We start from the raw sequence: 16,026 nt of genomic DNA, 5'->3' as shown, positions 1-16,026 counted from the left end.
GGTTCTGGGTCCCTCCTCCAGCTATGGCTCTTTAAAGCTGAGCTACTGTAAGTTCAGACAACCCCTGCCTGATGTTCTAAGCCTGTCCCAGCTCCCCAGGGAGCTACTGACTGGGGAGCTGCTTGCACGGGCTCCAGGCTCCAGGACTCTTGCTGGGGGCTGGCAGGCCACCACCTCTCACCTTCCCCTTTGTGCTCCTTGAGTTGGCAAGAAAACCCACTTGTGTGCCAGCTGTGGTGCCTGTGGCAGCGCTGGCCTGGCGTCCAGGCAGACCCTCGGCTGTCCTCACATGGCCCTCACACTGGTCTGCAGCTTGAGGCCCTTCTGCACCACGGCCTCCCTGCCTCCCTCCCAAAGGACGCCCTCTGGTTCCCTGTCTCAGCAAGGCATTAGGGATGTTGCTGAGAACATCCAGCTCTTACCACCAGCAACAACAGGTGAGAATAGAGAGTGAGGCATTTTCTCCATTAATGACTTTTTCCCTCAGTCAGGTCTACCTCACTTCATCCTCAGGTATCACTGAAGATACTGATGAGGCTAACATGTGTTTCTTCTGTTCTCCCATCCCCAAGCCTGCTCCAGAGAGGGGCTGCTGAGAAAGAAAGTGGTGCCCCTGGGAATCCAGAGGAAAGGGCGTAGAGAAAACTGACGGTGCATCAGCAGGAACTCAGGCAAGCGTGACTGACCCTCCAGACAGAGGACCGTGCTCAGAGGTGTCAGCTCAACTGGCCCCATGAGGGGTGGGGGTGGGAGAGCACCTGCCCCTCCAATTGTTTCTTGGAAAGACGGGGCCAGCAGGAAGATCAAGGGCCGCCCAAGTGTCAGCTGAGTTCACCTGGTCAGGGGAGCAGAACTTGAAGACAGGGGACTTGGAATCCTATTGGAGAAGCCAGATCAACAAAAGAGAATGTAACTATGTATAAAATAGATAAACAAGTTTATACTGTATAGCACAGGGAACTGTATTCAGTATCTTGTAGAAACTTACAGTTAAAAAGAATATGAAAACGAATATATGTATATTCAAGTATGACTGAAGCATTGTGCTGTACACCAGAAATTGACACAACATTGTAAACGGACTATACTTCAATAAAAATATATTTTTTTAAAAAGAGAGAGAATATAACCACAAGGGCCACGAAAGTGGGATTGGAAATGAAACAGCTAGTGGGGCACTGGCCTGTCCACAGGCCTTTCACCCCTTCATGATCTTCCACTCCTGAACCCAACAGTTCTGCACCCTGCTTGGGACACTCAGCCAACACAAGTCAGCGGTTCATTTCTCAGTATTCAGCCTAGAGGGGAACATGGGCCCAGCATTCATTGGGTGTTAAGTGTTCTCTCTCCCCCACAGTAACAAGACTGGTACAGGACTCTGAAGAGAAGTATGTTGTTTACCATCACTGCAAAGCTTTGAAATGGCCATCCTAGTTGTTAGAACATTTTCTTCTGGACAATGTACGGAAGCATCCATCCGGTGGGCATAGTGGCCAACCAGCTAGGTCTTTCCGGGTGCGGTGGATCAGGCCAAAAATGTACTGAATGTGCTTATCTACACCAAATATACTAAATGAGTAACGTACTTCTAATTGTGCTAATGAATAATTTATCATTCACGCTTAATGTAAGAATCAGTTTTATTCTCGCTCTGGTTTTTTATGGTTACCCGATTTCAGGATTTTTCTTAGAGAAAACAGTCTCCTGGGACTTCCCAGGGTCCGGTGTCTGATGGAGAAAAATTCAGGACATTATACTGAAGAACTCTGCTCCCCCGCACACCGATTAGTAGAGGCTGGGTTCCATCCCCTCAGCGGCTTTGTCTCTCTTGGATCTAGGCCCAAGTGAGGTTCTGGGAAGCTGCAATTTGGCACAAGCATATACTTGCTCAGGTGTCCTCTCTCCCCTGATCTTTGCAGGTTCCTGGCAAGTCTTTCTCTCTCTTAGGTGAGGCAGTACTTTCCCCCACGCTCCCCACAGCATCTCAACTAGAGGAATGAAATAGTATTTAAGTGCCAGAAGATAACTTCTTGCTTAAGTCCAGGAAAAGCCAAAGAGAGCTAGCTTATCCCCATACGCAAACAACAGGACAAAACATCTACAAAAGCTCTAGAGAGCTCTTCACTTCGGCCATCCCTGAAGCGTTTCTCCACCTGTTCATGTGCAGAGTGAGCTATACCTCTCTGGCTTCTCTGTTGAATGGAAGCCCCTCTGAGCTGAAACTGTGAGGAGACGCTGGTGATATGGCTATATATTTTTTTTCAGATTATTTTCCATTATAGATTATTCCAAGATATTGAACATAGTTCCTTATGCTATACAGTAAATCCTTGTTGCTTATCTATTTTATGTATTGTAGTTTGTAACTGTTAATCTCATACTGCTAATTTATCCCTCACCTCTCCCTTTCCCCTTTGGTAATCGTAAGTGTGTTTTCTATGTCTGTGAGTCTGTTTCGGTCTTGTATATAGATTCATTTGCATTATTTTTTAGATTTAACATATAAGTGACACATTTGTCTTTCTCTGTCTGACTTACTTCACTCAGTATGATAATCTCTAGGTCCATCCATGTTGCTGCAAATGGCAATGTTTCATTCTTTTTATGGCTGAATAGTATTCCATTGTGTATATATACCACAGCTTCTCAAATCAACAGTCTATTGATGGCCCCTTGAGTTGTTCCCATGTCTTGGCTATTGTAAATAGTTCTGCTATAAACGCTTTGGTTCTTATATCTTTTTTAATTAGCGTTTTTGTCTTTTCAGGATATATGCCCAGGAGTGGGATTGCTGGTAAGTCTATTTTCAGTTTTTTAAGGAACCTCCATACTGTCCTCCAGAGTGGCTGCACCAGTTTACATTACCACCAACAGTGTAGGAGGGTTCCCTTTTCTCCACACCCTCTCCATTGCTTGCTGACTTTTTACATGAACTTTAAACTCACCCTAGTCCCCTTGTTCCATCCTCTTTTGTCATTGTTCATAAATAAACAATATTTGCTGAGAGTGTGATTGCAAATGACTTTTTTCCTAACATAAATACTATCATTTTCTATATATTTACCAGTATTTTTCTATATATGTACTTTTTAAAACAAAATTATACATGCACATTATCATTGCCTTCATCTTCATACTTTTATTCAAGCCAAACCACAGACTTTCTCCTGGTTATGGAACACTCGTTCTAAGTCTCATTTTTAATGATTTTGTAATATTCTGTCAAGTGGATAAACCATAATTTACTCAATCATGCCCCTGTTATTTACCATTTAGGTTGCTTCCAATTTCACTAAAACAAACAACATCACAAGTCACAATTTCACAAACATAACTTTTCCTTCACTCTAAATTATGCTTCCTCAAGATACAGTTCAAGAATTTCGATTACTGAGTCAAAGTGCTTGAAATTTTTATGGCTCTCGAATCTAAGTCCTCTTAATTTCTGTCAATGTACAACCTGGGGGTGGCCTCATGGCTCCCCAAATATTTTGCTCTCTTTCCTCAGCCCCAGTTTGATCTTGAGCTCCTTGATCTGGCACCAGGGCTCAGGTATGGGCCAGGTCCAGGGGTTCCCACACAGTTTGAAGGGATTTGCACTTAGATAGATATCTGACCGGGTTAGACAAGACTTGGGAATTGAGGCAAGTATTGACCAAGAGAGGGAAGGATCCAACTCCAAGCGGTCATGAAGTTCAAAACAACTGTTGTTATCAAGCAAAACATGGGGCCTCTGCTCTCTCCTCAATAATCCTGCCAGCGGGGGCAGCCCTGGAGGCCTCCAAGTGTTTTCTACCCAGCTGAGTCCTTCCCCAACCTTAAGGTCCCTCTTCTCTCAGGCCCTCTTGGCAGGATTTATGGCACTGGTTCACAAGCCCCATCCAGGACAGTTTCCATGATAAAATACAAAAATGAGGACAAGACATGGAGCTTTTCACACAACTCACTGTATATAGTTGAAAAGCCTGTCCTTAATGTCAGTTTTTGTCCCTCACACTTTTTTGGAGTTTAACGTATTCTTTATTTGTAAAAATGTCCGTGGCTTTGTCTAATGAGTAGCTCTTTCATTTATCACATTGTTTTGAAGGCTCACTACCTGCCAGGTGCTATTCTAGATCCTAGAGACACATCAGGGAATATATCATACAAAGGCACCTGCAGCTAAGTACCTGACAATTTGCTTTTTTTTAAAATTGTAATGTAAGTACCTGACACTTAGCTTTTGATTACTGAGGCCTCCACTTCAAAGGCATCCATTTGGAATAAACACACTGCCAGCTATAGGATTAGAGAAAGAGCCAGGCCACCACACCCGTGAAGTTCCCTTTTTTTTGAGAGAGGGAGCTCTGGTTGACCTAGATAACTGACCATTTGACTGACTGCTTTTCCCTTCTTGCACTTTTATTCTTGCTCTTATGCTTTAAATTCACCAATTTAAGAGTGAACACTCGAAGCCCTAGGCACCTCACCCTCGATTCCAACAAAAGCAAAACCCCAGGTCAACTCGCTCTCCTCCCTCTCTCTCTCTTTCCACTCCCCACCCCTTGTTGTGTGGCCCCAGGATGCCTTGCACCCTCCAGGACCTGTGAGTAATAAACCTTGTCTTTTCTAAGTTCCCTGATGGTTGTTACTGAGGTGTGTCTTGCAATCTCAATAAGAACCACAAGGGTCAGTCAAGCCACAACACTAGCTCCCGTCAGGGGAAATGCCTGTGGGGGCCACCACGAGTGGCATGGCCCAGGGGAGTGCCCCCAGGCATTTCTAGCTTACAGCAACACTATCACTAGGCTGAGACCACACTGAACAGTGTCCCCGCTCAGCCCAGCATGAGCTCTGACCGGGGACTCTGTCTCCACAGCTGCAGCGTGCTCGGGTTTGTACATCTTTGTGTCTTCATGGCAGTGTCCTGCACCGTCCCTTCTCATTAAACACTTGCTGAGGATGGACACGCCCAGGAGGATCAATGGGAACACTTGTGTGCACAGCAGAGCGCCTGTGGGCAGTACGAAGACGGCATGAAATCAAACAGCTCTGGGGCTGCCTGGCTTCCAATTCCCAGCTCTGCTGTGGGACCTTCAGCAAATTCCTTCATCTCTCAGCCTGTGTCCTCACTTGTAAAGTGGGCAGGAGAGTAACAGTACTTGCCTCAAGAGGCTATGAAGGTAGAAGCCCTCAGCACACCAATAAATGTGACCTGGTAGTAGCAATAGCAATAGCATTATTTGGGTGCTAAATAAGCCAGCTAATAGGTGACTGTGTCAACAGTAAGCCAGGTAAAAGGTCACAGCCCGCAGAACTAAACTGAAATTGAAGGTACATTTGATGGGCCAGAAAAAGGCCCTTAGGTATAAAAGGGAAAAGTAAATTTGTGTATGAAAGAAGAAAAATTAAAAAACTAACCAGACTTCCTCTTCCTTCTCCACTGATGTCAATGATAGAAACTGACAGATTTCATTTATGTCAGTGATAGAAACATGGCAAAATGCTCCTGCCAAATCCAGGTTTCTCGGATGATGGGTACATGCCAGGACTCAACCACAAATGGCCACGATGATTTGGAGGAGTGGAACTGAGGATAAGCACACAAGCGCAGGGACTTTCCAAAAGCATGGACATCCCATAGACAGATAATTTCCGGAGCCACAGCGGGTTTGAGAATTTAAGAAGCCTGTGGAATGGGGTAGAAAACAGAACACTGGCCTCAACAAGCAGCAGGACAAAGGCCCAGGTTTGCAGAGGTTGCTCTTAGCTCTGTGATTGAAATGCAATGCTGTACAGACTTAGTATCAGTGGCGCAGAAGCAGTAATGTTAGCAAACTAGATAATTAAAGCTTTTTGGCTCACTTTTTCACTCTCTTGCCTTCTGGAGGGAGGTTGATAGAAAAAAAGAGATGGGTCCAATAAACCAAGAATTCCTCAGAGTTTTAAGTGTATTTTTAGTTACTCCTGACATTTGGGATAGCAGAGACATTATTTCAGGATCAGAGATCAGATCCTGATCATGCCCTTTACACTGGGATAAACATCGCTCTCCAAAACCCTTTGATGAGAATGTAATTCTGTAAAAAGTATGCACAGGCTAATTGAGATCACGTTGAGGGTGTCTCCAGCCTCTGACAGAAGATGTTTCTGGCTGAGGGGAACAGATGCCATTAAACCAGTTGCCACCACCCCTATTACTCACCAACGTCCCAAATTCCTCCAAATTCCTCCCTGTACCTACATGTGGACCAGGTCTGCTCCACTCAGGACTGGAGCTGCCCAAGACTAGGGGTGTGACCACAGGTTCACAGCCAGGTCCTTACAGAGCAACGCTGGACATCAATCACCTGGTCCGACTTGCTTTTTACAGCGTGGGCTATTTGACAAGGAAAGAGTAAATCACAGAACCACAGATACAATTAAGAGACCATGGAGATCTTCTGACTCAACCTCCCACCCAGTAAAGGAATCCTGTTCTGTCTGAAACTGGGCAACTTTGGGACTGATGTATGTGGACAACTGCCAGGACCTGGTCAGGTGATGAGGCTGGGGATTACAGGGATGGAACCAAACCCATCAGGGGTAGAGGCAGGACTTAGCCAGGCTCCTGGTGAGTCCCTCCACGAGAATGTGGGGAGCTGCGGGACTACGGATACAGTTGAGACTAACTCTTCCAGCCCCCTTAGGGCAGCCTGGGTTCCCAGTTTAGGTCTCTCCCCAATCCCACTCATGCAGGAAACCTCTCTGGGTATGTCTGACAAGGGAAAATTCTCAGAGAGGGGACAGGAAGGGGTGGCAGGGGAGGGCGTTCTAATCACTGAGTTCAGCAGGGTCTGCTGAGCCATGATATGCCTCCCCCTAACTGGATCCAATTCTGGGCCCTGGAGTCACATAAATGCTACCTTTCTACAAGACATGCTTACAAGCATCTGAAGACAATCACCGTTTATCCTTCTGCAGAGGGAACACACTTGGCCCTTTCAACTATTCCTACCTGCCATGGTTTCCAAACCCTTCCATATCCTTTGGGCACACACTAGTTTCACCAGGACCCCCTTGGTGTGCCCCTGAGGACTGAAGAAAGAACACAGGAGCACAGTCGTTAAACCACAGGTTTGAATCTCGGCACCATCATTCACCATGCCTCTACTGCAGTTTCCTCTGCAGCTCCTGATAATCTTAGTTATGAAAAATGGATAAGTCAGTTTGTAGAGAACTCTTAGAGCTGTGCCCAGCACCCAATGAGCAGCTAGTTACATTTCAGCTATTTCTTAGCACAATGCTTAGCATCTGAGAAGTATGCAATACAGACACAAATCCTGCAGCTGATACTCCATTGCTAACCAGCTTCCTTACTGATAAAATAACAGTATCATGTCAGAGCTTTGATGAGGTAAGAAGCGAGAAGTCTCCTGGTCAGTGCCTGGTAATACACACTAGCTTCCTTTCCCTTTATACAGATGGAGCAGTTAGGAGCCATTCTCCGTGGGACTCTCACATTTCTGCACATCCTGCAAGCAGAGGCACTGACTGCTTTTGCTCCAGACTATCTTTTCAAGAATATTTGTATCTTCAGTAACCTTGGAAGAGAGAGATAGTATCTCCCTTTGGAGCTAAGTGCAGGCATGTGTACTGTGCATTATAAAAGGTTTGCATTCCCTCAGCTCAGGATTTCTCTCCACTGTGTGTGCAGCTGCCACCTGGCCCTCTGTGTCACCTATGGAGACTGGCGCTCAAAGAACCAGTGCGAGAAAATGCTGGTACTCTGGTCACTGCCAGTGCTGTGAATCATAAAGTCCTGTCCCTAACCCACAGAGCTCACTGTCTGCCAGCATTCATGAAACTGGCAGCTAACTTGTTAGCTTGCCAGTTGGTGAAATCTCAGACCCTCCCTAGTTATTAATGACAAAGTATCCCCACCTTCTGGGGAAGAGATGGTGGCAAAATAACACCCCACCACCACAGTAAAGATCTTAAATTGTCATTGATTCTATCACATTCTGTCCAGATTAGCTCATTTTTTAGAAATTCTGAGTGAAGAATTTTTCCTTATTTAATTACCTTATTTATTCATTTTGATTTCCATCTTCTTGATTTTAATTGAAAGTTTCATTCATCTGAGGTCCTTCCAAAGCTTTTTTTGAGGGGAGACATCTTTTGAACTTGAAGGTCCTCCTTTCAAGTGCCCTTGTCAGAGATGCACAGACCACAGTCTCTCCTCCCACTCTACTCACTTCTCCCACCAGACCAGGTAGCCCCTTCTTTAAAGCTAGCCTCTTGTCTATAGCATCAGATACCTTGAATTGTACACAATCCTTGACAAGCTTCTACCTTCATTTGCTTTGTGGCCAAGAGCCCTGCGAGTTCTACTCTCATCCTGGGATGCCCTTTGCTCTCCACTCACCCTTTACTGAGAGCAGTGGGAGGGCCTCTCATGTTAAACCCCTACCCCAGAAGGTCGAGATGCGTGACCTATGGGACGTGAAACAGCTGAACAGCAGCAGACACCAGATGGCATAGTTGGGAAGAAGAGGTAAGAACACCCATGTCCTGCTGGGAAATCTGGTTAAAACCACTAACACTGTAACCCAGAGCAAGCCGAGATCCAAGAAGACAGCTGTGTGAACAGGGCAGGGAAATGCAAATACTGCCATGTACGTGCTCCAGACTCATCTCTGGCACTAGAAAGACAGGAGCACAGTTGAGGCAACGTTATGAAATGCAATTTCAACTCACCCCAGGCAGCTTAGTAGGAGGCCCACTGATACGGAAGCTGTCAGTGGTTACAAATCTTCCTCAGGCACAATGAATCAGTGGGACATGAGCTTTACCCCTGCCTCTGCCACTGTCACTTATGTTCAGATCAAGGATTCATGCACATGATAAAATCTAGCTCACACAAACCCACTGACCATTCAGATAAGCTATCAATGATTTTCATCACTTCCTCCCTTGGGTACTTTCTTGCACTTTATAATTACCTTGCTCTCCACCACGAAACTGGCTACATCTAGGCCTCAGCATCTGTTATTTAATTATAACATGATTCTTTTTAAGAATAATTACAAATAAATAAGCCAATAAATCTCTTGAATTACAATGCTTTTCTCTTATTCATCTTTTTAATTTGGGGGGTTTATTTTTAGATTTTACTGTCTAAAGATTCCTTACAATATTTTAAAACATGACTGGGTATCCCAAGACCTCAACATCTGGTCATAAGTTACTTGCAGAATTTTGTGGCATAGTTTTCTTTCTTTTGAGAATGATTAATCTGTGATGGCTTTAATGGATATCAAATGAACAAAAACAGCTTTTATCTTAACATAGTTTCAGCAGTATGCTTGGGCTTTAATTGGGCCCCATGATCAGGGATCACCCAGAGAAGTTTAGTAATTAGATTCCCAGGATAACTCCAGAGGATGGATCCTTGGCTGGCAGGCTTATTTTCAGCTTAAATACTCATCCCACACCCAGAGTCTCCCTTGTGTTGTAGAGGGCTCTCAACTTCTGGTCCTGCCTCATTAGGATGGCCTCCCATCTCTTTCAAGTTCTCACAGTGCCCCTACCTTTTCCTATGATCCCACGGATCCTCTGGTTTCACTATGTCTGTGTAGGAGACAGGACAGAATGCAAATCTTGTCTCAGACTCCCAATTGCCGGAAACTTCATTTCTCTCCCTACACAGATTAACTCCTAGTGTGTCCAGCCCTTAGGGACTTTTGAGTCTGTTCCATCATGGACACTGCCCCCAGTCAGAGATGGCTAGACCTTCATACCTGGTATCCTCCATAGGTGCAGATCAGTGGAACCTAGTCAACGAAAGTGGCCCTGACTGTGTTGACGCACTGCCCATAGAATGCTTCCCCACACACAGGGGCCATTGGAACTCTGCTCTTTGTCAGGACTTGAACTGGCAGTTCTGAGTCTGGTTCCACCAAGAAAAGCCATGAGAGGCTCCTCCATCTATCCTTCTTCAGCCACAACAGAGATGGAAGGGAGAGAATCTGTAATAGAGGAGAACAAATCTGACTCTACATTGGATCTGTTCCTTTAGTTTTAACTACTGTGCCCTGTTTCCTAGGCTTAGTCTTGCTAGCTCTGCACCTTTTGTGAAACAGTGTTGCCTTTGGCCTGGAATATACAGGAGAGCCTATTCTCCGGGCTCTGACCTTTAAGGATGTTAGCACTCCTGTGCTTATGTAGAGATAGCAAGTTGCAAAATAGAGAATAACCTTTGTTTAGTTGGAGGTTTACAGGGACACCATGGCCTGACCCACATGGACGGCTGCAAGAACATACAATTCCTACAGCAGGAAGTTTGCGACAACCAACCACACCCACTCCCCTGTTTTTTTTGTATAAAAGGAGCTTGTATTCTGACTGAAGCAGGATGGTTCTCCAAGACATTAGTCTGCCATTCTCTCAGTCTGCTGGCTTTCCGAATAAAGTCACTATTCCTTGCCCTAACACCTTGTCTCCTGCTTCATTGGCCTGTCGTGCGGCAAGCATAACGAGTTTATTCAACTGATACATCAATCTATGGCCATTCAAAGAGCTCATCCTGACCCTTCAGTGCCCTCTTCCTCAGCTTTGAGCTATATGACTACATTTAAGGGGCTGATAGTTTCCTAAGTCAAGAATCTGATACTTCTGTGTTTCCTTCCTGCTCCTCCCATCTGTCCTCTCCTATGCCACCCAATTCTTCTTACTCGGAGCTGGGCTATTACTAGCCTCTTTGCCTAGAGTGGGACTAGTCCTGCCCCTTCCTCATCAACACTGTCCCCAGAGCCCCAGTGCCGGACAACCCCAAAAGTAGTTGCTACACGGAAGTGTCCCCTCAGGCCTCAACGTCCACATAGCAAAGCTTTGCTAGTACGCAATTAAGTGACACTTTGAGAGGCTCCAAGTACAAGCAGAACAACACTGAACTAATCCCTGGCTTCAGTGAGTTCCCAGTCCAACGAGGGAAGACAAAGCCCAGGAGCTTGAAAGAAACCAGGAAATCATCAAGAGGACACTATTCCCAGCTGATAACGTATTTGAATGCTCCCAGCTGTGTTGGCACCGTTAATCACCCCTCCTTCTGGGAAGACTTTCTTCTCTTGGTTTCTTGGATCCTGCACTCTCCTCTTTTTCCTCCTACTTCCTCTTCCTGGTCTCTACATGATGGGTGTGCTCACTCCCAAGGGGATCAACTCTAGTCCCATGGTTTTATATACCCTCTAGAGGCCAGAGATTCCCAAACACATTCCCTATCCCGACCTCTTCACTAACCTGCAGTTTTACAACTGCCCATGCCACATCTCCACTGGTTTATCTAACAAGATATAACAAGATTTCTCCATTGTCTCCCACCAAGTGTGCTCCTCCTGCAGCACTTCCCGCCCAGGCAAAAGACTCCATCATCCATCCAAACGCTCAGGCCTAGGAGTCACCACTCACTCACTCACTCTCACATTCCATTCCAATCCATCAGCAACTCTCATTGGTTCTATGAGAAAAATCAGATCACTCCTCCCACCTCTAAGCCACCAGCATCTCACTCTCAGACCACCACAGCAGTCTCTTAACTGCCTCCCTAGCTCCATGCATGTCTCCCTATAGTCAGTTCTCCACACAGCAGTCAGATCATGATACTCCCCCACTCAGCACCCTCCATTACACACAGAATAAAACCCAACTCCTCATCACGACCTGTAAGGCCCTGCCTCACCCAGCCCTGCCTATTGTCCCAACTCCCCTGCTGTTGTGCTGTGTCTCACCCTCCACTCTCCGCTTGTTGGCCTACTTGCTGTTCCTGCATCCACACCAAGTTCATTCATGCCTCAGGGTCTTTGCAATAGCCAGTTCCTCTGCCTTGAATAGAGCTCTTCCTCCAGATTTCTCAAGACTCACACCATAACTTCATTCTGTTCTCTGCTTACATTTTACCTCCATAAAGAGGACTTCCTTGACTACTTGATGATCCTATATGAAATAACCCTCCACCCCAATCTCTCCATCTCATGAACTCTGCTCATTTTTCTCCAAGTTAAAATCAGTATCAGTCATTTCTGTCTTCCTCTCTCACTAGAATGAAAATTACACCAAGCCAGGACTTTGCCTCTTTCATCACTCCAGGAGTGTATGTTGAATGAACAGATTTCATGTCTGATACATTAATCAGATCAATGTTAGCCACACTGACATAGGTTACATTCTTTTCTCAGGAAGGGGACTGAATCTCTCATAAAAACATAGTATACGAGGTGGTTACAATATTGATCAAGGCCCTAATGCCCAACTTTTAAAGAAATATGATCAAGCCCCATACTTAGTTACAAGTTATATATCAAGCAACATAAAGCTCTCTAAAACACATGTGCTTTCATTAGAAAAGAATCACAATGAAGCATCTGTAAACACAACCTGATGTGATAAAGCATCACAGTTCATTGTTCAAAGTTATTTTAGCAAAACCAGAACGGACATCTTCAATAAGGTCATGAAATTCAGATATAAGATTTTCCACAGGCATCTTTAAAAAAATGCTCATAAGAATTAAAAGATTTCTTGCCCTTTTAAGAAGTCTAGCAAGGAACGTTTATGCTTGCTGAAGGTCCCTGCATCATCCATCAGGGGCCAGCTGGCTCAGATTTTTGGGGGCCCCGGAGAAGGGCACTGAGTTCTGGATGGTCTCTGTACATACCAGGTTCATGGCTGTGCTCGTGAGGCCCCATTTCCTCACCCAGCAGGGAAAAGAGTACTAGATGATTTCTGCAGTCCTGTCCGCTATAGGTTTTACAACAGAAGTTTGTCCTCTTTTCCTCATTGCAAACCTCCCTGTCATGAGCCTCAAGATGGTAACTACACAGAAAGGGCTTCCTGAATAGCCCACTCCTTAGCACCAAGGCTCTGCCTTCAGCTTGATTTTAGCCGAGGTACACCTGCCCTTAAAATAAAGAGACTCACATTCATTTTTCCATCATTTGATTGTCTGCTTCTGCTGCTTCACCACATCATGGCTTCAGGGCTTTGCCTTTTACAGGAGCCATGCTCAGACATACAGTGTGTTTGCTTTGATCCAGCCTCCCCTGAGTCCAAAAATAATGCCTCCCATCTCAGCCACAGGTTCTGGATTTTCTTCCAGGCAGGGGTAGGACACCACTATTTTTTTCCTTTATCAGCCACATTAGAGTCCAATTTCACAGTCATTTTTTAAAATTCCTTTTAAAGTTACAGGATTTATTTTCTTATCAAAAGAGGAGCACTTACATACTTAGTTTTGTCTTTCCAAGTAGTCTAAGAGATCACTCACTGACTGCAGTGATGGGGTCATAGTTCAAAGCAGCTTTAGAACCACGGAGGGACAGAGTCAGTGCTATAAAATCACAGGCCACAGTTCCCTTCACTAATTCCTCTTTCCCCTCTTCTTCCTTCTCACTTTCTTTGCTTCACCGGAAGTGGGTGTGGCCCCATCAGCCTCCTTTGCACTGACAGTGAACAGACTGCCCTCAGGCTGACACTGGCTGAGGTTCCCTGCAGAGCTATAAACATGACGGTCAGCATGGTGCCAAAGGAAAATCCATCTCCCTCACTGGCTAAAGCTGCAGAAAGCAATGGATCCCCCCAAATCACACATAAGAAATCCCAAAAGATCACCCACATGTTTGACATACTATTTCAAATCTATTTCAAATAACATTATTTGAAATATTATTCACCATTGTATAGCTGCCCAAAGAAGGCACCATTTAAACAGACTCACTCTGTTATTCTCAGGTGGGACTTCGCACCGAACAGAGTGGAGATGACCACGTCTGTGCACGTGGATGGGTGTTCTTGGTCAGGACCTGGAACAGCTGGGCTCACATTAACACAGAGTTCTACCTGCGCTCCGACCCCGATGATGGCTGCTTGCCAAGGAACCACAGAGTCAAAGGGAAATCAAAACCAGAGCAGCCTCCTGGAGCAGCAGGGGAGAAAGTCCGGGGCAGTTTGGAAGACGGAGCACCATGGTTAGCAGTGTGAACAGTTTCTAGCAGAGGCCAGAGCACCCAGCAGGAGGTCAATCAAGCTTGTTTTCTCGCTGGCTCTATCAGTGGCTCCCACTGACTTCACCAGTTCTAGAATCCTGAACAGCCAAGCCAAGGTCAACAGATCATGCTAAAGCATGCTGACTTCACCCCCACCTGCCCAGGCACCTGGCCAGGTGTCACCTCACCTTGGGGGCACTGGTCCCTCCCAGCCACCCAGGAAGATGCACAGTTCCCTCCCGGCAGCTCCTCGGGTGGACTGAGGGGGGAGGGTCAGCAGCATAGTTTAAACTCTGCCCACTCACCAGTGTCTCCTCTGCTGTTTGTTGTGGCAACTGGGCTGGGAGGACAAGGAAAGGTGACCTGGAGGTCCGCCTCCCTGTGGGGTGCCCTCAGCTGGGACGTTCCTGGAGCTGTTCTGAACTGCAGCAGGGGTGGCCGATTTGGCAGCCACCTGGCAGGTGCCTGGAGGGAAGGAGGACAGGAAAGCCGAGTCAGGGACCAACTCACAGAGCAGAAGTGGCGGGAGGAGCACATCCCTCAGAGAGGCTGGTGGAAATGTCCCAGGGACAATAGTTGCCTTTATGACCGAGTGTGGGGGTTACAGATTTAGAGTTCAGGAACAATAGTTAGGAGGAGAACCAGAACAAGGTGCCTCCTTCCTCCACAGAAGACAGATGCTAGAGAATCCAGGAGGGTGGAGCTGCTGAGAGGCCCTGGCAGGGTGAGGGAGGAAGCCCACTGGGCAGGGTACTCAGGAAGCTGTTGGGGCCTCTGGAGGGAGCTGGCTCCTGGGCAGTCAAGGGCCTGGCTTTGGTGACATGACCAGAGGAAGGAGTTGCTGACAGGACAGGAAGAAAATATCCATGCCTGGATAAGCCTGTCCTCAGGAATGAGTGAGTCCCCACCCACAACTGTCCCAGGACCCAGCCCACATCCCACCTCCCGCCCCAAGAACCCACACCCAGGCAGCCAGCCCACAGGGCCCACCCCTCGGCCTCGGCCAGGCTCCTGAAGTTCACCCCTCACCCTGCCATCAGAAACCTGTTTCCCTCCAGCAGCAAACCTCATATACTTCTTAAAAGGGAAACAAATACTTATGTTAAGTAGTAACTCCATTATCTCAATGTACAAGTGAGTTACTTCTGATAATGTGCTGTCCTTCCAGGAAAGGATTCTTTGTAAACCCAAAGGAAGTCAAGCTCTCGCAACAGAATTTCAACAGAGAGACTTGCAGACGGAAAGGTCCTTATGCATGCCTTCAGTCACACAGGAGAGCTAGAGGTGGACGCTCCATCTAGGGTGGTGGTCCCCCACACTTTGAAGAGGAAATGGGAGTGACTGGGCCCTCAGAGAAGAGGTGGGATGGGCTGGAATCCTCAATCAGTCAGTCCCGTGGCTACATGTTCTTTTCCACCTGGACAGGGAGCTTTGGCAGAAGCTGATCCCAAGAGTGCTGGCCCCATCTGAACCCAGTTGCTCCTGGTAATCCATGTGGCCACAGGACCAGGTGGGAGCTGGAGCAGGATGGTGTTCCTATAAGTAATGGTCTCTGCATCTCTCGTGGGCTCAACCCATCAGTCCCAGCAGAACTTCTCTCAACCCAGTAGGCTCAGTCCATCTGCTGCCCCTCTCCTCAAGGAATCCCCACCCTTGTTTAAGGGCTCAGGGGCCTGTGGCTCTTAGCTCCTTGCCCCGATTCCACCTCCAGCTTGAGCGCACACGGCACCTCATCGTCACCGGCTACTCTTCCACTGACTGCCAGCAGGGGGCGCCTCCTCACCTGCTGCTCCTCCTGTGCCTCAGGCCCACATCCTACCCTGTGCCCCCAGGAGCCCAGCAGGCCCCACTATGTCCATTCTTTTGTCCAGCGGATTAGGCTACTTCCAGCTCTAATCTTTTCACAGCTCAGCTGTACCAAGGATTGTTTCTAAAAGGACCCAAAGTTACTCACAAGAAAATATAAAATTAAGCTGATTACTTAAAAATTAGAACTATAAAAGCTGGTAATACAAAATGGTTTTCT

The 16,026-nt window shown here is 46.6% G+C and overlaps 1 protein-coding gene across 4 annotated transcripts in view; it reads right to left on the bottom strand.

The window, feature by feature from the left end:
• The window catches only part of MYLK (myosin light chain kinase), a 199,522-nt gene extending 185,057 nt beyond the window's left edge, over positions 1-14,465 (bottom strand). For all 4 annotated transcript variants that reach the window (XM_031454585.2, XM_064494510.1, XM_064494515.1 and 1 more), the window contains exon 1: positions 14,306-14,465. The gene's annotated coding sequence lies outside the window, so the exon portion shown is untranslated. The remainder of the gene's footprint in view (positions 1-14,305) is intronic.
• Positions 14,466-16,026: the final 1,561 nt, after the last annotated feature.

The sequence above is a fragment of the Camelus dromedarius genome, chromosome 2 (assembly GCF_036321535.1).
Source record: "Camelus dromedarius isolate mCamDro1 chromosome 2, mCamDro1.pat, whole genome shotgun sequence".
Taxonomy (NCBI): Eukaryota; Metazoa; Chordata; class Mammalia; order Artiodactyla; family Camelidae; genus Camelus; species Camelus dromedarius.
This window is presented reverse-complemented; position numbering and strand designations above follow the sequence as displayed.